General features: G+C 40.4%; 1 protein-coding gene and 1 long non-coding RNA gene across 6 annotated transcripts in view; one reads left to right on the forward strand and one right to left on the reverse strand.

Moving 5' to 3' along the window:
* The window catches only part of IGF1 (insulin like growth factor 1), a 78,996-nt gene that overhangs the window by 40,597 nt on the left and 10,614 nt on the right, over positions 1 to 27,785 (reverse strand). The gene's annotated exons all lie outside the window — the stretch shown is intronic.
* On the forward strand, positions 533 to 27,770 carry LOC140602987 (uncharacterized). The gene is made up of 6 exons (XR_012006010.1): positions 533 to 717; positions 1,421 to 1,492; positions 1,757 to 1,795; positions 9,876 to 10,011; positions 11,939 to 12,006; positions 26,424 to 27,770. It is a non-coding gene; the product is annotated as an uncharacterized lncRNA (long non-coding RNA).

Raw genomic sequence — 27,785 nt, forward strand, 5'->3', positions numbered from 1 at the left:
CCATATTGGGAGCAAGGAGAGGAAAGTTATAACCCTCCTCCAGGTCCCTGTTTCCATTTCCCTTTTAAAGAAGTTGAGTTTTTAATAATTCCCTTTCTAGTCACTTCCTTCTCATTGCTTTGCTAGGTCATTTCAGTGCATGCCTTCTTCACAGATCTATTTCTGGAAAAGATCAGAGGAGAAAATGATCTCATTCACTAATTGGGAAGCCAACTGGGTATCCCCAGGGTTGGTTGGTCCTTCTTTGTTGGGGGGGTCTCCCCACCCTCCCTGGCTGTTTCTCAGGCAGCAGCCACCACAGGACCCTCTGAGGAGGTGACCACAGGTACACGGGTGCGTATTAGAATCCCTTGTGTACTGAGCACTCCACCAGGGCTGAATGAGCTCAGGAAGAGGTAGCACACCCAGTCTCAAGAAACCCACAGGCTAGTAAAAAAATATGAACCAAGAGGTCATTATGATCTAAAAAATAGAACCTTAGAACTTTAACACTGAACAGTTTCTTAGGAGTTTTCTAGTCAATGCATTTTTTGTAGGAGACCCATGAACCCTCTGCATGATGTGTAATTATGTATGTTTGTGGATTTTCCTGGAATAAGGAAATTTAAGACATTCAGAAGACTCCCCAAAGTCTCCCCAAGGAAACAAGAGAAGTATAGGCCCAGGCTAATGGAGAAGCTCATCTTGTTTCTGTCATACCTTTCAGAAACAACCAGGGTGAGCCTGCACACTGGGCACTTATGATTTGGAGCCATATCCCCAATGCCAAACCCAAGGTCAAAAGACACCAAAGGATCCAAGACATCTCCTCAGCCCAATGTTCATCACAGAATATCCTTCCACATAATAAAAGCTTAGGGAACAGCTGTAAATGTCCCATTTGGGAGACTTCTACAGTTCATTAACCTATTCAAGGTCGTAAGAAACCCTGTCCCAAAGAAATCAATGTGATGGTACTAGAGTCCACTCTCTCCACACTTGAGGGACCACAAGATCCTTGTTTTCCAGGAATGTCTATCCACTTCCTGTGGAACTAGGTCACCTGTATCCTGAAATTCATTTATTATTCTTTTTGATTAAAGAACATGAAAGAGTCCTTTGGAAATGTAAGTAATTTACTAAGAAACAGTGCATCATCAGCCATTAACATCCCAGCAGAAGTTAGTTCTGGGTCTGATAGAAGAGACCTCGAGGAAGGTTTGGTTTGCTAAATACAACAGGTTCAGAATAGCAGAACCCGGTGAGGATCTCATGTCTGCAGAGCCCCCTCCTTGGGGAGGTCCTTCCTGGACGGGAAAGCCACCACCATGATGTCTGTCATTCCACTGCTTCTTTCAGAACATTTATCAGGATTTGACATAGTATTGTTTATTTATTGGTTGACTTATATTTTGTCTCCCTCTTCCTCTACTTTTCTTAGGATGTGAGGTCCATAAAGGCAAGAACCTTATATGTCCTGTTCCCTGCTGCAGCCTCTGTCTACCCACCACAGGTTTGCAAAGATTAAGTACTTCATGAATATATTATGCGTGTGTATACATTATGTGTATATGTTACTGGATGGTTAAAGAAATTGTGACTTGTTCATGACTGTATGCCTAGTGCCTATCACTAGTGCTTGGAAAGATGTTTGTTGAATAGATGACTGGAGAAGGCTGGTCTGCAGTGCTTTTCATGCTCAAACCATGCATGTGGGTATGGGGGAAATAATTGAGACTCCTTCCTCAATGAAATAATAGACTTGGATGTTTTTCAGATTGCACCAAGCCAGGAAAAGATCTTCAAGTATTAGAAGGTAAGATTAGAATTTAAAGTGACCTTTAAAAAAAAATTAAAAAAAAAAAAATAAAGTGACCTTTAACCATGTAGAATGGGGGAGATCATGAAAAGCAGGAAGATGTTTAAAATGGGCAAAAATGGGCTCCAGTTGACAGAGACAAGTACTACAGCAAAATAGCTGTGGGCCTCAAGTCAGCAGGAAAGTACTATAACAAAACTGTAATATGAAGCAGGCGTATGTCGAGAATTATGAAATGAAAGCCTAGAGAGTAATCCTTCTACAAAACTTGGCATTGCTGAGGTTTTAATTAGAGTGGGGACTCAGATTTCATCCTCCTATTTTTAAGACTCATTTGGAGAAGGTGGAAAGAATCCAGCTTGGAGTAGAAAGGAAAAAAAAAGATGAACTGGGTGGAAAATGGAGTTAATGGAGTTAAGGTTTAGCCCCCCAAAAGGCTAATAGTTGACTTAATTCCACTGCCAGGTATAAGAAGGGTTATTATTACAGAGTGTCTTCCTCATCTCCGCTGAAGACCAGACAAGGGTAAACAGACGAGTGCTATACTGAAAGGGTTTCCACTTAAATACCAGGAAGAATTTCTTGATTGTAAGGGGGAAGCATGCTGACCCAGGGCGCTGTGGGAAGCTGCCCTGGAGATCTTTAAATGTAGGATGACAACCATCTGCCTTGGAAGGCTTAGATAGAGACAGGGGACTGGACCTACGGACCTCTTGGATTTCCTTCCATCTTTGATTTTGTGTTCAGAATCACAGCCACTAAGCACCCCCATTCTATGGTAATCCTCCATTCCCGTCATAAGACAGACCCTGCACTGTCAAAATCAGAATGGCTTCCCCTGGGAGGAGCTCGATTGTTCTCTTCTGAATGGGAAGGAAACTGATAGTGTTGCTTCAGCTGCTTCCCTTCTCCAGCCCTCACAGAGAGAGGCCAGTTCTTGTCCTGATGGGCCTCTCCAAATACTGGAATGGGCTTGCTCTCCATCTTGTGTGGGATTAGAAAATGTGGATCTAGTTGGAGACTGTTGATACCTCCAAGATTCAAGGAACGTCAGAGCTGCAAGGCATTTCAGAGCTAATTCAGGTCGATCTCCTTGTTACTCAAGTGAGGAAACTGATATCTTGAAAGGTTAAATGACTCTCTCCAGGTCACATTACCAGTTCTTTCTTATGGGACTAAAATCCAGGCCCTCTGACTCCTTATTCTATACCATCTCCTCATGACCTACCTGTGTTTGTACTTCAGTTGGAAAGAACATTTTTAATCAGGTAAAATGTCTAAAAACATATCTTTGGTAGCTGAACCATAGCTGAAAAAAATTAGCAAGGAAGAACAGAAATTCTACGAGTAGGTTACAGTTACCTGGCTATTCAGCATGAATGAACAAGGATAGGTCACCTGGACTCTCTAACAGGTCAGTTTCCCCATATGTAAGTGAGCATTTGGGTCAGGAACATGTTAGGGCTTATTCCAACTGCAGTATGTTTTGATTCTGTAATTCCAAATTTTAGTTTGAAAAAATAGTAATGAATAAGAACTCAGTTGCTAGCCTAAAGGAATGAGTTTTTTTTGGAGATCATTTGTGATATAATTGGATGATGCTCAGTTCTTTTGAGATTCTAAAATTTATATCTTCCTTCTTATTTTAAAAAATAGCTTAGAATTTAAATACTGGAGTGTATTCTTTATAAAAAAAAGAATTTAAATACTGGGGTGAGGGGATCATACTTTGGCTATCATGTGTACAAGAAAACTTCCAAACCTATTTCTTTGGGTGCCGTCTCTCTGAGCTTTGAACCAGCACCAATAATGAGCCATCGGAATTGTCTTCTGAATGCACCATTATGATGCAGTAAAAACCAAAGTCAACATCTTTGCCATTGACCAAAGTCAACCAAAGTCAAATCTTCCTCTGGACTTGTCCATGTCTGCACCATCATCCTCTTGCTTATCCAGACTCAAAGTTTTACAGTCACCTTTGTTACTAGCTATCCCTTCCCCACTTTGTTCAGGCAGGCAATAAATTGCATCAAGTGTTATCATAGCTCTGGGGGCTCCTGCAAAGCTCCAGGTACTCACGACTCCCCTGCCTCCAGTATTTTCGTACTCTAGATTCATCTTGATGGGCTAGAGCAAAGGGGGCGTGTGACAGAAGAAGGCATGTTCAGGAGTTTAGAGTGTCAATTAGGAGGAGGAAATAGTACTGGAGCAGACTGTGGAGTGAGTTAAGTAAGGAGAAGCCTGGTGCCCCCAATATTCAGAGCTTTTGGGCAGCACATGGGCTTCCCATGGAACGTGGGAAGGGGTCACAAGCCATTTTAAGTAAATAGTGGATAAAAGTGATTCCTAAGGAGACCAGAAAACCTGGGGACATCTGATTTATACATATACTGTCTCGATTAATTCTTAGAACAATCCTATGAGATGAACGCCATTATTATCCTCATCCTACAGTTGAAACCACCAAAGCTTAGAAAAGTCTATTAATGTCTCAAGATCACCCTCCTATTAAGTGGCCAAACCAGAATTTAAACTCAAGTCTGCCCAAGTACGAAATCATTCTACTACAGTACTTTTCAGAATAGTAACTTCCTGACTAGATAGAAAACAATGGGAGGAATTTAGTGCATCTTAGATCTTCTTCTAAGAGGAATTTAGTATGAAACAGTGGAAAATAAAGCCCAGTATACCTCTTAACCCATTTATTTGATGTGGCATAGCGGGCAGTACCAAAGTGGTATATATATTTCTTTACCCTTTTCCAGCGTGACTTTTCCACAGTAGTTTGCTTGACCTGATAAACAGAGTGAAGTGGAAATGAATACTCTTTGTATTCTAAAAAGCTCACTATCCTCTCCATCATTTTAGGCTCCTTTCAGTGTGCTGCTGATTCTAATTGTCATCTCTTGCAGTGCTGAGAAGTTTATTAATTGCTTTTGTCTTATTTGACACCATCTGACAAAGAAGGGGAAGGACAGCTAAGGATAAAGACATTCTCTTGAGCAGCCATTCATTTGCTCTAACACATCTGGCTAATGGATAGGATGTAAAATTGCTCAAGAAGCACGGCCACCAGGAGCTTTATTAATGTTGTCAATGCCCAACTTGGTGTAAAGCCTGCTACAGAGCAGACTGGAGTCTTAGAATGATAATAATAATAATAAATGTGGGCAGAATGATAATAATAATAGTAAGTGTGGGCTCAGCATCTACTACATGCCAGGCACCATACTATGCACCACCTGCCATCTCACATCACCCTATAGGAACCTAAATGGAAGGTATTATTCCCATATTTAATAGCATGGGAAAAGGTTAAGAGAGCACACAGTTGATTTCCTGATGCTGCCAGAATTGGCCTCTGGATCTGGCTGACACAAGACCAACCTTTGACTTTGTAGTGCATAGGTGAGGACTTAAGTGACCTGACTTAAAGGGCTCTGGGATGGCCCTTCTGGCAAGGATTCCTTCTCTTTTGCCCAATATCCATTCTCCTTCTTTCCATGATAATGGAAGAAACCATACCTATTCTACTAAAGCTGTTTGGAAAGATAGAAAGAGATGGAGTACTTCCAAATTCATTCTATGAGGCCAGCATCACCTTAATTCCAAAACCAGACAAAGACCCCACAAAAAAGGAGAATTATAGACCAATATCTCTGATGAACATGGATGCAAAAATTCTCAGCAAGATACTAGCCAATAGGATCCAATAGTACATTAAGAAAATTATTCACCATGACCAAGTAGGATTTATTCTCGGGACACAAAGCTGGTTCAACACTCGTAAAACAATCAATGTGATTCATCATATCAGCAAGAGAAAAACCAAGAACCATATGATCCTCTCATTAGATGCAGAGAAAGCATTTGACAAAATACAGCATCCATTCCTGATCAAAACTCTTCAGAGTGTAGGGATAGAGGGAACATTCCTCAACATCTTAAAAGCCATCTACAAAAAGCCGACAGCAAATATCATTCTCGATGGGGAAGCACTGGGAGCCTTTCCCCTAAGATCAGGAACAAGACAGGGATGTCCACTCTCACCACTGCTATTCAACATAGTACTGGAAGTCCTAGCCTCAGCAATCAGACAACAAAAAGACATTAAAGGCATTCAAATTGGCAAAGAAGAAGTCAAACTGTCCCTCTTCGCCGATGACATGATACTCTACATAGAAACTCCCCCCCCAAAAAAAAAAATTTCAGCTGACTGTATTTCCCAGCCTCCCTTGAAGCTATGTGCCACCATTTGCTCAAATTCTAGGCAATGGAATATAAGTGAAAAGTTTCACAAGACAGCTTCTGGGATCCTTCCTAAAAAGGACAACCAGCATGTATCCTTTGCTTTTAAAAAAATCTTCCTGCTGGCAGGAATGCTGTTCTAGGGTTCTAGTAGCTATCTTGGGCCGCGTAGATGAGGGCCACACTGTAAGCATGGTGAAACAGAAAATTAGAAGGAGTCCGGATACCTGAGCTGCTCTGTTCAGCTGGTAGTTCAGCAGCCCTGAGCTATGTATCTTGGGACTTCTATGTGAGAGAGAAATAGACTTCCATGTTGAGTAAGTCAATATAATCCTGAAATGTTACTTGCACAGAATCTCAATGATAACCACTTCTTGAGAGAGCAAAGTTTACTGAAGGTCACTGGCTTTTTATTGGTGCCTCAAATGACCCCATTATGGCCTTGTCCCATTGGATTAGGATATATTTATACAGAATTTATGGGAAGGAAGGTAATAGATCACTCAGGGTGCATGCATGGAGTAGGATGAGGTATAAAACAGGCAAGTCTGAGGTTCCCGTAATTCTGTGGCTGGGCTTACTAGGTGCTGTTGCAGGGGATACGGAGTCAGGATGAAAGGCGCAGAGCAGAGTTAGGGCCTCCCTTGCTCTGGACTATATGGAAGAGGCCCAGTTTATACTTTGTCTATTTAACAATTTAGTTCAGGGGCTGTTCTTTTCTAGGAAAATCACCCAGATCTGTGATTACACAGAGCAAAAGTTCAGGTTACATCAGAATTGGATTAACGGTGATGATGACACCTTTGTATCAGTGACACTAGCCTGAAACAGAAGAGGGTGGGTTGGAAAAATAAGAATTCTCTCAGTGCTGCCTCGACTTCAGCGGGGAGGAGTGGACCATCCTCCATGGGCAGCTGTTCATTGATGTATTCACTCACAAATTCATTCAACAAACTTATTCATTGTCTGCTATGTGTTAGGCATACTATCTATGGATTAAATATTAAGGGAATATTAAGGAAATTTAAATCTCTAATGACAAAATAATTTCTAATGTAGTCTTCCTATAGAACTAAGATGGAATTCAATTTAAAAACAAGCCACACTGGGGGCACCTGGGGGGCTCAACCAGTTAAGCATCTGCTTTCAGCTCAGGTCATGTTCCCAGGGCCCTGGGATGGAGCCTCACATCAAATTCCCTGCTCAGCAGGGGAGCCTGCTTCTCCCTCTCCGTCTGCCCCTGCTCATGTGCTCTCTTTCTCTCTCTTGCTCACTCTGTCTCTCAAATAAATAAATAAATAAATAAATAAATAAATAAAATCTTAAAGAAACCAAAAAAACACAAAAAAAGTCACTTTAAAAAGCAAACAAAACTTTATGTTATCTGCCATTTTTAAGATGCACCATCCTAAGTGTGGTAGTTTACATGAAAATAGTTGGGTAAGGCAAAGCCCTTGCTTTCAAGGTATTTATGACCCAGCAGGGGTTGAAACAACCCATAAATAAACGTAAGACAAAGCAGAATAAGGCTAAGTGCCTGAGCAAGTACAGATATAATGAAGGTTCAGAAAAAGAACCTTGCTGAGTTCCTGAGAGGTGACCTCTATTCATCAGAGAGGACCATCCCATGGGTTGGTATAACACCCTATTGCTGTGCTTCTCTGCTTGCAGGATGGGAGAGGCAGTAAAGTTGGGGGTGGGGGCGTTCAGCAGAGTCCTTCTGTCAGGACTTGCTGTTGAAGAGCAAGAGGAATTTTATGAGTTTGAAGGTTTTTTTGCAACCCTAGGATTCTACAGTCCCTCTATCTCCATTCTGTTTTTTAAAATATTTTATTTTTTATTTGAGAGAGATCTAGAGAGAAAGAGAGAGCACAAGCAGGAGGTAGGGGTAGAAAGAGAGGGAGAAGCAGAGTCCCCACTGAGCAGGGAGCCCGACTCTGGGCTTGGATCTCAGAACCTGAAGATCATGACATGAGATAAACTCAGATGCTTAACTGACTGAGCCATCTGGGTCCCTCTCTCCATTCTTGACAGAAGCTCTGACCCAGTGGTCTACCATGGATTCCTAAGGCTTGTCACATTCCTAAGTGTTGTCCATATGGTAGAAGTGAAGCACGAACGTGGGTAGGCACGGAGACCTCTGAGGGACTGACTGTACCTCATGGGTTCTCCTTTTTCATCTCCAATAGGTGCAAGATAGAGAGGGGGGGAGGGAGAGAGAGAGCAAAAGGAAGTATTCAACCACGTTAAATGAGAAGTCATTACGATGACTTTAAGTCAAATGATGAAGACTTAAAAAGCATTTAGTAAAGTGATAAATTTTTCTGAACTGAGAAAACCTATCCAGAGTGTATCTGTTCTACAAGTGTGGATTTTCACACAGTGGATTCTCTAAAGAGGAAGCATCCTCTCCAGGGCTTTTATATTATTTCCCTATCACTCTTTCCCTCACTGAATTTCATGCTTTTCTTGCCAATTCACTCATTTTCTGCTTAAAGCTAAAAATCTTACTTTTACACAACTTTCATAGAAATTGCTCCATTACAGAGTAAAAGAGCAACACAAAGAGCTAAGTGAACTATTTTGGCTGTGACAGGAATCGTATTTGCCTTTTGGCACTGCTCTCTGAATTTCTTTGTGAAGTTGCTCTTGCTCTGATGGCCCCAGCAGCTTTCTGCATGAACAGAAACACAGACACCAGGCAATGTTCCACTTGGAGACAAATGGACTCCCAATAGCTCTAGGACTAAATTAGACCTGATAAAACACTGCTTCTCTGAATTTCTCAATCTCTTGTCACCAAATAGGTTGGATGCGAGGGTTTTCAACCATCTCATTTAGAGATTATGATTTTTACTCTATGTTGGCAAATACAGATAAAGGACACACTGGTTCTCCTTTCAAGTTCATTTCGTGCACTTAAACAAGGTTTCTGCTATGTTTTATTTTATTTTATTTTCTCAAGTTCTACATGCTGTTTATCGTATCCTATCCTTCTTGTATGCATCTAATTTTGATTCATTCTTTCCATTCTAATAAGACTCCAATAATACCTTGGGTAGATTTTTTTCAGAAGAAAAGTCTTGGGTCATTTCTCCTAAATTTCTGTTAATTACAAGATTTGGGGTCTAGGGATATAGAATCACAGAGGTTTAGCCTTGAATGAAGCCTCAGGTAATGGTGTTATAGCAGATTAGTCTGTGATAGTGTCAGAGGAGAACAAAGAAAAAGCATTTTGGAAAACCAGAAAGGCTACTGGTGAGAAAAATAAGCAAGGTCAAAATATACATTCTAATATATCAAATGGGTCAGTTTCATATCTAATTTGATATGATTTGAGCAACGATTCCCCACATTAAGTCTGGCTCGTCTGTTCCCAGAACTCTTCTAGGTAAATCAGTTGGCTCCTGGGTTGGTATTGAGTTCATTAATGAATTTGTATCAAAACTGGTGACTTCCTTACAGATTCTATCAAGGACCAGAGACCACTGGTCTCCCTCGCACAGAGCACGTGGATATTTCTCAAACAAGTACCAGGAGACCTACCCAGTGTTTCTTACCGTTCTCTAGTTTTTTTGTTTACACGGAATAGGTAATACATTTCCAGGAAGCTGGCACTTTTAGAAGCTTGAGATCAAGGTGCCAAGACATAGGCCCATGGACATTTTATGGTTTCCTTTACTTAACACCTCAGGAACTGTGGGCCTTCCCAGGACAAGAAACTCCAGTGTATCTGGAATATCTCAGTATATGTAGAAAAATTGAGGCGAACAATGAGTTTGACTCCTGATGGAAACACACAATTAAGCTGCCTCCTTTGATTGTCCAGGATAAGAAGAGGAAAGAGCAAGAGCCCAAACTAAACCTAAGAGCGAGGCTTCCTTGCCACCAGGAGTCTACACCAGTGCCTATAGCAGTGGGTGTACAACAACACCTGCTAGAGAGGGCAATAATAATAAGAAAAGGTAAGAAGAAGAAGAAGGTGGGAGATTGATTAGAACAATATTCCAACAGTTGGGAAGAAAAGAAAGCTTGGGGGAATGTACTGTATAATTCCCCCCACCCCAGGCAACTGCAGGGCATAACTCATCATTCCTTGTTCATCCTTATCACCAGCCATCCATACCCCTCTGGCTAAGCCATCAGTACCTCAAGTAGGAACCCTGTCAGTTTGGTTCAGCACTAAACCCCCAACACCTGCTACAGAGCCTGGCATATAATAGATGCTCTGTAAATACCTGTGCACCCATCCACCACACTTCAGCACTCAACCTTACAGATCTATAAAGCTCAATCTGTATTGGTAGTATTGGCCTTGACAATTAGATCATTGTAGGCCATTCCACATGCTTGTCTGATGCCCTTTCAAAGGCATCACACTTGTTGTTATTGACCCTCTGAGCATGGAGGTAACTAATGACAAACATTAAAAGGATACTTTTTAAGAAAGATAAGTCCTTCTCTTCCTATTGGATACATTCACCTGTGGGAGAAAGAAATCCTTCAGGCCAGAAGAGTTGCGTGAAAGAGGGAGAGCTTGGGCTGGCATTTGCCTAAGTGACCTGGCCCTCAGTTATACCTAAGCAGCAAAGCAATTTAAGGACATGGGCTGTAAAAAGAAAACAGCACCTGCCTTGCTGAGCAGTCTAGTCTGGAAATTGCTGGGTTAGCAACACGTTGCACCCTGTGAAAACTTGTGACTTCAATGTGAGAAAAAGAGGTTTTAATTAAATGGGGTGTTTTTGAATCTCCTGAAGGGAGTTGGGATTTGGGGGTTGAGAAGCTGAGAACTTTATTAGGATAAAGGGAGCCTTCTCAGAAATCCTGGAACCCCACAGCCCTTGGTGAGAGGGCTTCATCCACGTTTTAGCCTTTAAAAGCACTGTTAGAGCAAGCATTCTTTTCCAGCCAAGCAGGGCTAACCCTGGAATGGAGTTCTTGGTCTGTGGCCTGGGACTGTCCACATTGTGCTTTTCCAAATGGTTTTTGATGGGCTGTAGGATTTCAGGAGTGGTAGAGTTCCCTCTAGGGCTCAAGATTTCTTAATCTTTGTTGTTGTTTTGAATTTGGAAAGATGATATAAATGAGATTTGGTGGGATTAGGGGACATTTCCCTAGGCTTCAACCAGTGGACTCTGGTATTCAACTCAGGGTATGTTAATTGAGCACTTTCTACATGTAAAGCACTATCTCAGAGTCGGAGGGTATAAAGGGAGATAGCATGACAGTTCTGGCCTGTAGAAGTTTGTAAAGGACCTAACTCTAATATAAGTAGGATTGGAAAAATTACTGTAGATACAAATAAAGAGGACCTTCGAGTAGGGAAAGATAAATTCTTACTGATGGAGTTGGAAGAGATCTCACTAAGGAAGGGATATGTGAGCTTTCCCTTATAGGTTATCCAGTGTTTCCATAGCTAGGGAAGACGGGATGGAGGAAAAAGTGAAGAATAGAGGCATTCTATGGGCAGTATGCTGAAAGGCTACCAGGTACAATGGATGTTGGGGTCAGCTGCCTGAGTTAAAACCATGGCTTTTGTCCCACTTAGACACTATGGTCCTTTATACACATAATATCCTTTTCTGCCTCAGTAGTCTCACTCTAAAGTGAGGATACTGATAGTATACACTTAAGTTTTGTTGTGAGGATTGAAAGAATCAACACATATTAGTGCTTACAATAGTACCATGCACATAATAAATGCTTGAAAAATGCTAGTTATTATTCTTCTTCAATACAAATGTTTCTCTAACCCATGTCTTCGGGCTTATTTTGCACTGTTCTCCACTAGCCTACTACTCCAACAACTGGCTGTATGGCTTATACACCTGCAAACATGCCCTATATTTTGCTATTCAAGGCTTTTCCACTAAGTTGTTTTTTTCCGCCCAGGATTTCTCCATCTATCAAAATCCTGCCTATTCAAGGCCTCTCTTAAACATCAGATCTTCCAGACAAATGTGAGTATCCTTATTCCATTACACAGGCATCATGGCAAATTTCTGGAAGCTTTTTTTCTGAAACTTCCCATTAAGCACAGCGACTACTGACCTTTTTGAGTGATTCATGAGGTCTGGGGGATGTCAGGGTTTTCCCTTCCTTTTCCCTAGGGGGAGGGAAGGGCAGATTCATCTCTCTGCCATTTCTAGATTCCCTGAAAGATGACAGCAACACAAAAAGAACAAGGGAAGCCTGGTCTCTTGAATGTGCTAATATTTCACTTAACCCAATCTGAAGGCCATTGCCACCTTTGTGCATAAGACAGGACTCAGAGACAGCTCTTCATGAAGTTCCCAAGAATATTCTGGACTAGCCTATTTCAGAATGGAGAAGGGCATCATCTTCTCAACTTTGAAAAAAAATGTTTCATAAATTGAGCTAGAGGAATGATCCAAGGGGATGAGGATGGAAGAGTCCCCACCAAAGAGTCAACAGGTCCAATGGCCAACATTGGAAGTAAAGTCAGGCCGTTAGACAGAATCCCAAATACCTGATTGGGAATGCAAGGCAGAGTGGGAACAGGCCTTTCCTATTTTCTGTGTGCCTCTCAGTCTGGGAACAAATGGATGAACTCAATCTCATCTTTTCACATTTTACTGTGTCAGAGGCCACCATAATGCAGTGCTCAGCAGAGAAGTTCAGGACTGAACAAGCAAGGCCCAGAGCTTCTTTCCCATTCAGCTCTCTCAAGCCTGCAGAATTTTGGCTGGGAGTGTGGGGGAAGGGAATGAGAAAAGAGGAGGACATGGCCCCAACCACCCACTGTGCCATTCCTAGGTTTTGATTAAAGAGGAAAATATTGGCTCTGACATTCTTCATTTGTAAGATCCAAATGCATTTTGACTTTTTAGAAGAACCAAGGGCTCAGGTTTCACGGGAATGATCCTGCTCAGAACTTCTGACTCAAAACATAAAGCTGCTCGGCTTCTCAGTAGTTGAATGCACAGCAAGTGCAGTTAGCAAAGTGACATTGCAATGGCTGTGAGTTGCACAACAGCATGATGTCAGTCTTCTGATGAGAGCTGGGCTGTTGAGCAATGCCACTTGGAAGAGAGAGGCCACACACAGAAACCTGTCCAACGGTTCTAAGAATTTTATATCTTTAAAAATATTCAATATATTTCTTTATGTGTTGGCACCCAGTCCTTCCAAATCCCTATTAGTGTTTTTCCAGAAATCTTCCTTGAATCTTGGGTCAGGCAGTGAACTTCCAGTTGACAAGCTAAGTTCATTTTAAAATATCCTATAGTTAAACCGGGATAGGGCATTTAAAGTGGGGGAGGAATTTCCGAAAAAGGTCCCTGCTCATTGCATCTGTCCTCTCCTCACAATTACTCTCACCTACAGCCTCTTTCTTAATGCTAAGTCTGGGGTAGCTGAGATCAGGAGTCTCTAAGAAGCAATGTAGGTTAGACTCAGATAAGGTTTTCCATCCCCTCATCCTAGCAGGCAAGAGACATAAATTCTGTTGCATTCCATCATGCCTGATACAGCAGCACCCTGCTGCTTCATCTGCAAACCCTCGTCCCAGGATGAATCTAGGAGACAGCTTGGATGGGAAGCTGCCACTTCTCTCTCTGGACCTAGGAAGAGATGAGTCATGAACATGAGCAGAGGACAAGGAGTTGGCTAACCAGACTTAAAGAGTTGGGATCCCTCTGGATATTGCTCCCTGTAGAATGAAAGGAAAATGGCTACATATATGACAAGTGCTCAGCAGCAACAACCTATGGCATATAACCCTTCCTCTATTGATTTTTTACTTTGTCCCTTCAGTCATTATGTTAATACTTGATTGCTAAAGACCCACAATTTGGTAAAGAATCTCCTTCATGTTCATGAAAAGGCAAACTTTTCTAATGTGGTATGGTGATCATCTTGGAGCCTCTGAGGAGAATTTTTACCTCTTTTGAATTCCTAACACTGATATTCAATTTATTCAATTTTTTTAATTTAAAAAGTAGTGTGTGTGTGTGTGTGTGTGTGTGTGTGTGTGTATTATAATATAGAAGATAAGAAGAGATCCCGAGAAGGTGGTGAAGTATGAATAAATGTACTTCAAAGACTAAAAGTGGATTCTAAACACAAATGTCTTCATTTAGAGAAAATCAGAGAAAATACCTCAGGGAGGAAAAGGTATCAAATCTGTTAGCATGTAATAATATTTTGTCAGTTTTTTCCCTCATTGCAGTTCAACTACAGACTTTCAGCTAGAACTAATCTTCTAATCAAAAGGGAACAAATCTATTTATAATTGACATAAATGATAGTCCTATTTATAGTTCTCTTTGGTGTTCCATGTTTCTCTGCGGGAGATTTTCCCTGAAACAAAAGCCTACTTTTTGAAGCAACTGTGTTCCAGGGGCAGCCTTGATCATTTCTGTTGCCCGAGAGATATATTTAATTAACCTCTTATCCCTACTCATGGGATGGTGGACTATGGGAAGTACTGACCAAGAATATAGCTACTCTTACTTTTGCCCTTGTAATTCTAGCAAGAAAACACACACGACCCAAAAAAGAATGGCTGTCCCAACCTCTAGAGGAAGGTGCCTGAATGTCATCTTAGCTAACCCAATTGCAACTTTGGAATATACTCTGGCCTAGCAACTCCATGAATTCAAACAACACCTTATTCAAATTTTCTCTAGAAACCGTAGCTGGCCTTGATTCCCTGATGACACCACAGGTATTATCTTGCCTGATACACACAAAACCCCCTTTTTGAAGGCAGAACAGGGCTGATAGTACCCTGTTTATAAGCAAGAGATATACCTAAAGGCACCCAGCTTATAACCAGCAAAGCCAAGTCTCCTCAGGATGTTCAGATCTCCTCACCTCATAATCAGAGCCCATTCTGATACCTAACATTGTCCCTTTGGTTAAAAAAAAATGTATATGGGGGATCCCTGGGTGGCTCAGCAGTTTAGCACCGGCCTTTGGTCCAGGGTGCGATCCTGGAATCCTGGGATCGAGTCCCATGTTGGGCTCCTGGCATGGAGCCTGCTTCTCCCTCCTCCTGTGTCTCTGCCTCTCTCTCTCTTTTTCTATGTCTATCATAAATAAATAAATAAATAAATAAATAAATAAATAAATCTTAAAAAAAAGATGCTACTCCTTTAAAAAAATGTATATGTATATGTATATGTATATGTATATGTATATGTATATGTATATGTGTATATATATACATTGTTCAAATATACCCAGACACTCACAGTTGGATTTCTGTTTATTTTGGAAAAATATCTGTTAAGGAATCTTTGTGCTGAAAGAAAAGGCGCCAATGATGCCCATGTTCTCTGTGTCTGATATGTCTGGACTAAGAGATAGAGAGAATCAGGTAGAAGGGAGCCTCATGACTCTATGTAGGATTTGGATACATCACTGGACCTGAGTTGGAAAACTTGGTCTGGCGACTTCACAAAGGGAGGGATTTTTTCATGTACTCTCCATCAACTCAAAGTCAAAGCAGCTTGCTCACCCAGTATTTCTTGCCTCTCTCAAGCAACAGAGCACATCCATACCTCTACCTAGTTAAGAACCCAGGCAGACAGAAGGCCCATGAAGATGACAAATTCTACCTTCCTTTTAAACATCAATGAAAAGCCTCACAAGACTATATGTAGAGAGAGAATGGAAATTTTCAGTATTCATTTGGAAATTTAGTAAGCATGTTTTGACATCTATCTTGTCCAGGAGAGAAATAGAAAAAAAGAATGCCATTTTTATATTTTATTTTTATTTTAATGCTGTTAGTTTACCTTGATGATAATTTCTACACATGAGTAAAGGTTGCATTCTTAACCAGATTGCAGGTAACTTAAGGCAGGCTTTTGTTACATCTGGAAAACATGGTGTGTGCTTGTTAATATACTAGTTTTTTTCCATTGTGTACTTGTTTTACTTTTCCCTTGATTTCTAGCACTGTCCTGGGTACATATTAGTCCATAGAACATTGCTGGGTTGAATTATATTTTAGAAGACTAACTTTCTTCCTTTTAGTTCATATTCTATACCTGATCATTCTGACCAAAATCCATTAAGTTGGATACATTTCTGGAGCCGCTCAGTTCTGACTCCTTGCAACTTGTTCCTGCTAGGGCAAACAAGAATGAGAGTGCCTTTTTGGGTGCTTGGTAAGTCTGGAAATGGATACCTTTGAATGCAGTGTGCAGAGTTCTTTCTGTTTCATTTTTTTCCCAGCATATTTGTGCTCTTCCTGGCACTGGCTCAACTCACTGTTTCAGCTGGACCCCCAGGAATAGACTGACTCCTGTAATTCTGACAAAGTCGAGCATACTAAAGGGTTTGCTGATGCTCCTTGTGAGACATGCAATAGGGATTTAATCGGAAGATCACAGCCGGCTTCCAACAAAAAGGATCATGTTCTGTTTACCTAAATTCCCTCAGTAGTTTCCTTTAGATACAGCATTTCTCACTCTCTACTTGAAAATGCTTAGAAGTCCATGGGGACCTTCCGACTCAGTCATGTCTGCATTTCAAATGAGTTACTACCTTCTTATGGGCACACACAACTAATGTAGGCCTGGAAGGCCAAAGAAAAATGGATAGCTTAATTAATTCCATGCAGACATTGACTGTACGAGGGAGTATGTGGGATTTTACAGAAGATTAATAAAACAGCCCTCACCTTTGAGGAGCTAATAGCAAACCAGATGGTATAAAGCATGAACACTCACCAAAAAGCACAGTATAGAATAGATTATAAGAGTTGTAAGAGTAATATTATTGTTATTCAGAGGAAAGAGAGTTGACATCTGGTAGAAGATTTTTCTGAGCAGGTGACATTTGAAAAAAATCCCAGGAGGAAAGCTCAGGAAAATAATATCTATGTTAGGAAATCACCTAGGTTCGATGTTGGAATATGTAGAGAACATTTGTAAACTCAAATGTCTAGAAAAGCCAAGCAAATCATGTAAAGAAGGATTGGGCCACAGTAATGCAATCAAAAGTGGTGAAGATTCTGGTGCCAATGTAGAAGTAAGAGTCATTTATATTGACGGATTATTCAAAGTTTTGTAAAAACACTGCCATTTGCCCATAAAATACTTCTGAAGATTGGATACAATTTGCAGACTGCCAGTTTGTGAGCTTTGTTGTAGGGAAATGGTAGGAAGGGAAAAAGTTAGATAGAGGTGTTATATAAAATGCCTTACTGTCAAATTGTGGAGTTTGGATTCAAGTTACTTAGCCATGGATGGTCCCTGAAGTTGTTTAGAAAAAGAATAAAGTGATTAGAACTGTGCTTTAGAAAGATTAATTTCATGGGTGGGATGGCTGGTGTCAAGTAGTATTGGACACAGAGTGATCATTGAGGAGGCTGTTGCAATAGTTTTGGTGAGTGATGAGGAGGTCCTAAATAGTGATGGGAATGGAAGGAAGGACACATGTGTAATCTTCCAGTGAATTGGTAACAGCTGTTCTGGATCTTGGTGCAAAACAAACTACAATGCTACAACTCACTTTGTCTGAAGAGTTGGGTTTGATGGCCTCCATTGTCCTAAACACTTGGAGTGATTGCATAACTTGTCCGTTGCATTGGCTGGGAACCTGGTCTTTCCTGCTTTATAAGGTCACTGGCCAAAAACTTGACTTACTCTTGAAGAAATATCCCTTTGATGATCTCTAAATTATGGAATGTTCAGTTTTTCAGACTTAGGCTCTTCCCTCACCAGGAAGACTTGATCATCTTTTAAATCTTACCTGAGCTATACCCTTGCTATATTTGAGGAGAACCATGAAGCCCCTTAAAGAAAAGTTTTGTGTCATATTTACATGAATCAGCAGTGGCTAGTCTAATATGTGGGTGGTAATGCAAGGCAGTAAATTAATATTGTGTTGAATAAGGGAGGAAGGTGCATAGTTAATATCCAAAGAGATTTTGTATATCTGGGGTAGGAATGGCACAGGTCCATGTCAGCTGAGGCCAGGTTGGTGTTTAAATGAATAAAGCAAGCCTGTAAGGCACTGTGGTGAGCTGGAGGGACATATGTCCCACCTAAAAAGCTCTCGCCAATAGCTGCTACTCAGGAATGCTGGCCAGCAATGCTAGATCACTTAACTTTTCAAGAGAAACTGTTAATCTTTGTTTTTGTTTAAAATCTCTTGGTTTTTATAATTCCAAAATTTTAAAAGTATATTTTCTGGTGCAAACAAAATGTATTTGTGGGCTAGATTCAGGTGGGGTGGAATAGGATACCATTTTGGGACATCTGCTCTAAAGTAACTCCATGAGGGTTGTTGGTATCTTTACTCATTTCTTTCATCATCAGTGTTTTGCCAACAAGAGGGCATTCAATGAATGGTGTAAGCTGAAATAATCTAGGGGAGAAACATTTATATCTGATCCAAGGTTGGGGTTCAAAATTGATATTTAATGGGTCCTCACATATGAGTGAGAAATCCCTTTGAAGGCATGGGCAGTGCCCATGAGGGGCATGCCCCTCTCTTGGGCAGTGCTTAGCACAGAACAGGTACCCAGTTGATGCTATAATTAAACAGGTTAATGCCATAATTTTACTTCCATACATTTTACTAAAGCTCTGATGAAAGAAGAATGCTAATAAAGAACAATAGTTCTATATCCAGTTGGATTTCTTAAAGGATTTTAGAGATTAGCATGAAACAACAGTAAATGTTAGTTTTGGGAAAGGTCTTCAAGAGTATCTTGTCAATATTCTTTCAACGGGTAGAGTGCCAAGGAGTAAGGGATATTGCATTAAAATGCTGTGGACTAAGTCTAACTAAAATAAATGTACAATTGTGAGCTAAGTCCAATACTGCCAATCCTAGAATTGAATACAATCAAAAGGTGATAGATACTTAAAAGTTTAAGAAAAATGTGTATGACAAGAATGTGAAAACTATTATCTATGACTTATTATTTTCTCCCTGGAGAACTGTGAAAAGAGATCAGAGTGACCCCATTTCAGAAGTGGAATGTCATGGTTCATCTTAATGTTATTGTTCCAATGGAAACAGATTTTGAGACTCTTGGGACTATTCACCAAATTTACCAAGTTATTTAGTGGTAAACCTCTGAGTAAATCCAAGATTCCCAAAGTCCCTATCCAAAGATCTCCCTCTTTTTTCTAGTGTCATTCAAGGAAAAGAAGTTATAAACTGGCCCTCTCTAACTTGTACCTGCCTTGCTGTAGGTTGAGGTCTTTCTGAACAATCGTGTCCTTTAGATATCTGGACCTTCATTAACAGGTTCAGGCTTGGGAACTTGCCAAATTCCAGAAAGGGTCTAGTGAAGGCATTCAACTGGGGAGCCAGCTGCCTCTTTGGAAAGTGGTTTTAGTTTACCCTTCATCTTCCAATAAGAGACAGAATCCCAATTTTCTTAGCTCAAAACCATTTCTTTTAGATTCCAATAGCAAACCTAATGGAACTAATCAACTCAGAGTCCTAAGAAATAATATTAGAAACTGGCTAAGCATGACAAGGGAAGCAATTTGATATGAGTAAAACACACATTTGTCCACTCAATGCAATTAGAAATATTTTTTTTAAAGGACTCTTGCTTGGCTGTTCTTATAAAATGTAACTATTGAAAAAGAAGCTGGCAAGATCTTAAGGACTGGATCTCAGTTCCTGGCCCCAGTGATGGGTTTGGAAATTGCAGCCACAGCAATTAGGAGTTCCAATTTCCAGTTCACAGAAGGTCAGGCCTTGGGATTATCCTTGGAGCAGTTCTATACTTCCTCTGAGGAAAGGCTCCTCAACCTGAAGGAATTGGGTACTTCATATGGTTGAATCAGCATATATGTTGTTAACGATCACAAGCATGTTTGGCCCCAACAAGATTTTTCAAATCTTCAGTGGGAGTTCAGCCCTGACTAGCTTGTGTTCTCTTTCTTAACAGATGAGTCACCAAGCAACATGTACCTGTTATTTCCTGTGATTCCCTAGACCAGGGCTCCTCAAATCCTAATGAGCATACAAATCCTGTAGGTGTCTGGTTTATAACGTAGATTTTTCTTTTAATTAGTCTGGGGTAGAGCCTCTGAGTTTGCTTTTCCAATAAGCTATCAAGTTGCTCTGAGTAACAAGGCTACTCTCTGTGTGAAGACTCACACTTTTCATACACTAAACTATGTATTTACTATGTGATATGTGTGACTCTTAGAACATTTGTTGGTCAAACCAAATTTTCCTGTCATAAACAAGAGACTATTTCTTGCTACAAAACACTTTCCATGGTCTTCAATAACATCTGGTTTCTTCTAAGAGACTTCTTTGTTCCTTATTATTGCCATTGTTTGTTGTTGTTGTTGTTGTTGTTGGGGAAAGATACTGAAATCATTTTTGTTGATTGAAATCAATGACCTGATGAATGACTTTAAGGCAGTAAGTGATCAGCATCTACCTCAGAACCAGACAGAAGTAAGTCCTTCTGTGTCTTTAGCTTACACAGCATAATGTTTTCATGCAATGTTACTGAACCCTTGTCTGGCTTCTCTGGTAAGGAAGATTTCCATAATTGCATGCAAAGCACTAGTAATCTACAGAAATGCCAGCCAGATTTGTGGCACTAATACGTTTTACAAGTCTTATGATTCAAATGACTCAGGGCCCACAGACTGTCTATCTTAAGGTAAGCCTGAAATGATGCTTATTGTATGTCATTGATCTTCTCAGAATCTATCCCCAAATATCTGTTCCGTAGTAGGAGGCAAGAATCATCAGAAAAGAAGGAATCTTTGGAAGCCAAAAACATCTCTACACCAAATTAAGAGAGTGGAATTATAAGGTGAATGCAATTAACTGGCAGTCATGTCTATGCCGAAAACATAATCATCTCTTTAATAAGGAACATTTGCTGTGCTTGACAAACTCACAGTGAAATGCTTGAATCCATAGGAAGGAACATGTTGAAAATGGTTTCAATATGATCCTGTTTTTTTCACTCGATAACCATTGATTGAGGGTATCCAGCCAAAAACAATGGGAAAATGAGCCAACAATAGTCTTACCCTTTGACCATATTAGATATAGTTGCAGATGAAATTTGTTATATGTTTCAGTAATAACAAAGCATCCATATGGAACAAATATTTGGCAGTATGGCAGCTGATGAAACCAGGAAAAATCAGACAAATTATCAATCGTTCGCTCCCAAATTACCCTGAAAAGAAATTAGATCCATTTTCAGTAGCTTTGCTTTCAAATTTCTTCATTCCATGAGTCACCACTACCTTCTGCCAAACTAAATATGTCTATGAACGGCTGGAAAATTTAATGGAAAGAAACATAAAACTCAAAATACGTAGGAAAATTTAAGCTTCTTCATGGAAGACCTTCATAGAAGACTAGCAAGTCAGAAATGTGTGGAGACAGAAATAATGCATTGACAATATCCTTTGTTTTGGGTAGCTTCTGAGTTAACAAGCAATACAAAATACATAAACTAGACTACCAACTAACATGACTTGAAATTAAAAGTATCTCTAAAAAGAAATTAGTTTTTTATTTTTTTTCTTTTAAGCTACCAATCCATCAAACTATGAGAATCTATAAAGAAGTCAGGTTGATCAGATTTGGAATAAAGGAACTTGATGATGTTTTATCCAGTGGGTGATAGAAGTTGGCAAAAGAAGTTTTCTGATTGGTTAAGGGCTCAGATTTTCAAACACTATTCTAATGCATTGTACCAAAAGAAAGAGTAGTTCTGAGTTGCTAGTACTACCTTCATGTGAATTTACCAAGGTTAAGTTTAAAGGGTCCTCCTAGTACCCTAGACTGAGGGAGGTGACTACAGTCCTGGCTTCCCCACCAGTGTGCTTTGTAACCTTATGCCCATTATGTTATTTTCTGGACCTTGCTTCCTTCATCTGGGAAGTAAGTGCAATGAACTAGATTGCTCTATATGATTCTTTCTAGATCTCCAATTCTTCAATTATGCTTTGGCAAATAAAAACTACTTGTGTTCTCTGAAGGCTGGTGTTCCAGTGGTTATTCCTATCTTGGGGGCTTGTTTGCCAAGGAGGTACCATTTGTTATGTGCCTTCCCTTGACTATCATCTCTCCTTTTAGTAGGAATATTTCAGATGAAATAGAGAGGAACTGAGTGGAGGTTCTGTTCTCAAAACCATTTCCACAGGTAGAATTTCTTTGTGAAGGCTCTTTTGGTAGACCTTGAAAATTACCTGTCGACTATAATTAGCTGGCTGTTGAGCTAGGAGATATTTTTTCCAGGACAATAGTGAAGAGGTTCCCAAGAAATGATACCTCAAATAAGCTTTTTTATTCTATACTTTAAATCTCAGATCTTTAATAGTGGCAGTAGCAAATGGAATGTCATGGGGGTAAATTTAGGGGACTGGTAGGAGGAAATAGCTGTTGGAATGATTTTGTCAATATCAAATCAAGCAGTTTTTTAAGTGCCCAACACTGATGCCGTGTAGGACAGAAAAAAAAACCAAAAAAACTCAAAAAACTTTGTTTTTCTGAAAGAGCTCAAAATAGAATGAAAATTCATGGCAGCAGTAACCAGTATTTGATTGTGAGGTTCAAAAGTGTCTTTGCTGAGTCAAATATTGTGTTTCTGACAGCTTTTGGATGTGAAGCCTCAGGAATAGAAGAACCACATGCCACATAGTCAGTGGATCATATGGTGATAAAACTCACAATTTTTATTTCATCAAAGCCACTCTCAAACAGCAACAAATCAATTCCCCTAAGTCAGACGGAGATAAGGAAGCAGTTATGATGGGCAACCTGAGAGTACAGAGATACTTTTCTGATTAGGAAGTATATTCCCGCTGCTGAACACTGCATTTTGAAGCTGAGCAGAAATCACCAATAGCTGACTTGGGAGAATGGAAATCTTTTGTCTACGTGTGAAACCTCAGTGACTACCTAACCACCTTGGAGACAGACGCTGTAAGCAAGCTTAGTGTGGTAAAGTAATAGGCTCTATCTTTTTTCTGCTTCCCACAATGAGGACATGAACAGTAATACTGGGTGAGCATCTAAAAATCCATTAGTTAACTCTTGGGCTGTCTAAATGCAAAGTGATATGTTAATGGAGGATGCCAACATACTTTTCTTTCTTTTTTTTTTTTTATTTATTTATGATAGTCACAGAGAGAGAGAGAGAGGCAGAGACACAGGCAGAGGGAGAAGCAGGCTCCATGCACCGGGAGCCTGACGTGGGATTCGATCCCGGGTCTCCAGGATCGCGCCCTGGGCCAAAGGCAGGCGCCAAACCGCTACGCCACCCAGGGATCCCATACTTTTCTTTCTAATTAATAAGGTTGAGACAATACACTACCAAATTAACTTTTCTAGGTAATTCTTGCAGAACAATTGAACTAATGGGTCATGTCATTAATAATTGAAATTGAACCACCGAACTAATTTGTGGTGGTGATTAGAGGGACAAGGAAAAACATTCAACTCAATCAATTAATAGTAACATATTTGGATGGCCCTTTAGGTTTTCAAAGCCCTTCTATAGCTGAGTCTCAAAACAACGCTCGGGTGTAATATTTTAATTCCCACTTTATAAAGAGGAATGTAAGACCCAAGGATATTACCTAATTGTTCCAAGGGGGAGAAGTGCTGTTAAGTATGGGAACAGGGTGAGGCTTAAATGTGGAACTTCTGATTTCCAATGCATTGAACTTCTTTCTGTTTTTCTGCTGGGGCTGTTCCTGGGTAATAACCAGATGTCTCTGGTGACATTCAGATAGGAAAGACACAAGAAAGGAAGAGAAAAATTGTGGCCACCGTATTTGAACCAGGCCTTTTCACTTATGGGGCATTGACAGCTTATTTATTATATGACTAAGAAGGGAATGGCCATAAATATTGAGGCCATAGGTAACAGGTTTCTTTTTCATTTGCTCCAGGTGGTCATAATCATATTTTTAAGCACAAAGTTTTGCTTTACACCATTTCTGCCTTCTTTTACTGCTGTTACTAAAATAAATGATTTCCATAGCTATAAGATGAAAGGAGTGCCTACAATATCTTCTAGATAGCCTATGGGAAAAGTTTTTTTATTTTCAGAGAAAAGTTTCTAAAACCACAATGAATCTTCTCATTGTTTACTCTGGGCAATGGAACATAGACTAATAGTTCCTGTGTTACTTTACTCATGGCTTTCCCATCCCTCTAGCTGCTTCCCTTCCGTAGACCTCTAGTCCAATAGTTTTCAACTAGGGGTGATTCCACACCCTCACCCTGGAGACATCTAGCAATGTTGAGATGTTTTTGATTGTCATGACGGGGAGGAAGGATACTGGCACCCAGAGGATAATAGCCAAGTACAGTGCTAAATAGTCATGATGCATAAATTCCCTCCTCCAATAAAAAATTATCTAGCCCAGAGCATCAACAGTGCTGAGGCTGAGAAACTGTTGCCAATGGCACTGCTGGGGAAGGTGAGTAGGGAGTATGAGAATGAAGTAGGATTTAAAAGCATGCCACTTGGTCTCATAAAGGGGCTGAGGCTGGGGGCAGTGAGAAAGGAGAAGTGAGGAGGCCAAAATCTACAGTATCCTTATGTCAGTTTAATCCAGAATTCTAACTCTTAGTGCTCCTTTCCCCAGTTTCATAGATAATCGGGAGTTGGCTGCATGTAGGTTGGCTCAGTGCAGTCTTTCTTAATCATTTGCCTCTGATGAAAGAGCCATTTCACCAGGGCAAATGGCACAGAGGTAGTACCATCTTCCCAGCAATATTCACAGAATTGACTCTATGACTAACCCAATTTCAGTTTAAAAAGACCCCCGCCCCCAACAACATTTTTAGTACCTCATAAAGCTACAGATGAAAGAAGAAAGTCCGAAGAGTTTCAATAGAGTATTTGCTTGGAAGTCTGCAAAAAGATCAGGTGTAAATTTCTTTTGGCCTGAGGCCGTCATAGAAATCTCCAGAAAAAAAGCTGATCCAACAACTCGTCAGACTGTTTCAGATTTTCCAGGAGCACAGCTTTGCTAGGTCATTCCAAAGCAGCTCTACCCAAGTTGACATTGGAGAGAGTGACCAAAGAGTCAGAATAATATAATATACAATAATAGTCTAAATTATGACCTTAAGTGGACTTGGAAGATCTAAAGCACATCTGAAGATTTTGTGTAATGTATAAGGAATAGGCAAGGAATTACTTTAGTTCGTGCAAATTTCTACAGCAAGGGAAAGTGTTAAATTTAAGTTTCAGGTGAGTTCATTGGAATGAGAGAGCCACCAAGTTCTATATTTATTTGGGTGAACTTGATTGTAGACCTTTCCCAGGCCATTTTAATTTACCACGTAACTCTGACATAGGCATGATTCATGGCTGCCAAAGGGCAAGCTCTGCATTGGAATCAGAAAACAGAATCAAAAGTATCTTTTTATATTTCTGCCATTAATTAGAAGTGTGTCCTTGGCCACATCGCCTCTCTGAGTCTCTTTCTTGATGTTAACTATTTTTCAAGGGTTTCCAAGGTTGTAGCAGTCTTTAATTTTACTTCCTTTGAATAATCAGGTATTTTTAAGAGGGAGGTATTAGAGGGATGTATACTTAATCAATAACCAGATTCTTGGGTATCATCACAGGGGTTTTAGCATGCTTTTAATTTTTTCTAATTTTTAATTTTTTCTTTAATTTTTGGCTTGGAAACCCTATCATGTAGTATGTCTGAGCATTAAATGCAAAAGGTTTTAATTTAAAAGACTGTGTGGTCTCTACTGGTTGCATAATTTCTTTGTGTCCGTGCTGCTGCTGATCAAATATTGCAAAGCTATTAATTACCTTAGGACAAATGCAGAGGGCCACGTGCAAAAGTTCTGGCCAATTGCATAAAGCAATATGCCAGATATAAAGTAATTGAAGGGTTTTTCTTGGTATAAATACCAAGGTTCAGTGAAAAAGTAAGAGGGGCAGCTATGCCAAGAATGAAAAGCCAGAGCTTGCCAAGTGCTTCTTTAAGTAGCTTTAGCCAATGTGAGACTAAACAATGCATTAAATAGGCGTACAACTTACTGCAGTTAAGGAATTGCATGTCAAATAACAGCTCTTTGCTGTTTTAAACATGATCTCGCATATAGATAAAGACAAAATGCTGTGTTGTCATCTCCTTACTCTAACAGCTAATAAGGCCTGAGGATTTGAATTTTCCAGGCAACCAAAAGTAATTCTTTGTGATGTAAGAGCTTGCTGATGTTTTACAGAGAGGTATAGGATGGAACTATGCCAGGGCAGGAGCTTAGTGCAAAAACGATTTTTTGCCACCATGGTTGTCAAAGACGTCTGGCTGCATAAAAGAGCAAAGGCTTTGTAGCCCATTATTGAGAACAATGAGAAATCTAATTGAGAGAGATCTTGTACATGTTTTCAATGTCTGATTTTTTGTTATAGGCTGTGAAACAGGAAGGAAGGCTGCTGGCAGAATGAGGTCAGCCCTTAACAGAGGCCCTGAGGAATGCTGGCATGGTACATAATGTCTGGAGAAGGTGTATGGTGGCCCAGGAAATTTGAAGGACATCAAAACTCTCTTCTGGATCCCAAATGCCTAACTTACCAGCCATGTAAGATATGAGACATCTGAAACCAATAGTGTCAAACAACTGGCTGAATGATGCCTGCACATCCAAGCCCCTGGCTACTCTCATAAGTCCTTCCATGGTCAAGCTGGAGAAGCCTCTTCCTGTCTAGCATACTCTGGATCATGGCACCCTGTGACCACCTCTCCTTTACCACCTCTCTTATAACACCCAGAGAAATATTCTTGGTCAAAGTAAACAGACCTTTATCAGTTGGTCTTTGAGAAAAACCAACAGAGCTAAGAGCTGCTGGAAATGAGGCACTTGAGGTTTGCTGGTAGGGAAGGAAGAAACTTGAAGTTGGCCAGAAAAGAAGCTCCCTCAGATCATATTGAGTATCGTGGTGCTCACAGGTGGGCTGAATTCCATCTGAGTGGAGTCTAATCTGTGAAGGCTTTTGGACAGCAGCAGCCCCTAATCAAAGACTTTTCTTATGCACTCTGGGGGAAATTCTATTAGTATTTCCTAAATTTTTCTGGAAGATGAAATGTAGCGTTATCACATAACTATCTCCCTCATGACTCCTTTCAACGAAGTGTTCAGAATCGACTGGGTTACCCTCCCTCAGAAGAGGACTGGTATTTTTGGAAGCATCTTCCTATGCCATAACACTTTGAGCCTCTAAATAATGTAAATGGCTGAATGAACATGCTTCTTAGAGACAAGAGACCTTAACTTTGGTTCTGGATCTGTCCTGTGAGGTAAGTCACAAAATCTCAGGGTCTCACATTTCTTATTTGTCCAGTGAAGCAATAATTCTTGCCTTCCAATAAAACCAATGTGAGAGAGCTAATGCAAGTGGATTTTGAAAAAGTAAATATACTAGCTAAACACAAGATATTCTTCTTGTTACTGATACTGCTATATACCTATTACTACTAATAATAGGTTTTATCAGCAGCCCCTAAGGAGAGAAAATGAATGTATGACTAATTGGGCTGTTCAGATACCTCAGCCTTTGCAATAGACTCTGAAACAGACCCCACGAGAGAGTAAACAAGTATAACTGCTGACATGTGGGCAGCCCTGGTGGCTCAGCGGTTTAGCGCCGCCTACAGCCCTGGGCGTGATCCTGAAGACCGGGTATCGAGTCCCGCATCGGGCTCCCTGCCTGGAGCCTGCTTCTCCCTCTGCCTGTGTCTCTGCCTCTCTCTCTCTCCTCTCTGTGTATTCTCAT

This window comes from Canis lupus, chromosome 13, assembly GCF_048164855.1.
Source record: "Canis lupus baileyi chromosome 13, mCanLup2.hap1, whole genome shotgun sequence".
Classification (NCBI taxonomy): Eukaryota; Metazoa; Chordata; class Mammalia; order Carnivora; family Canidae; genus Canis; species Canis lupus.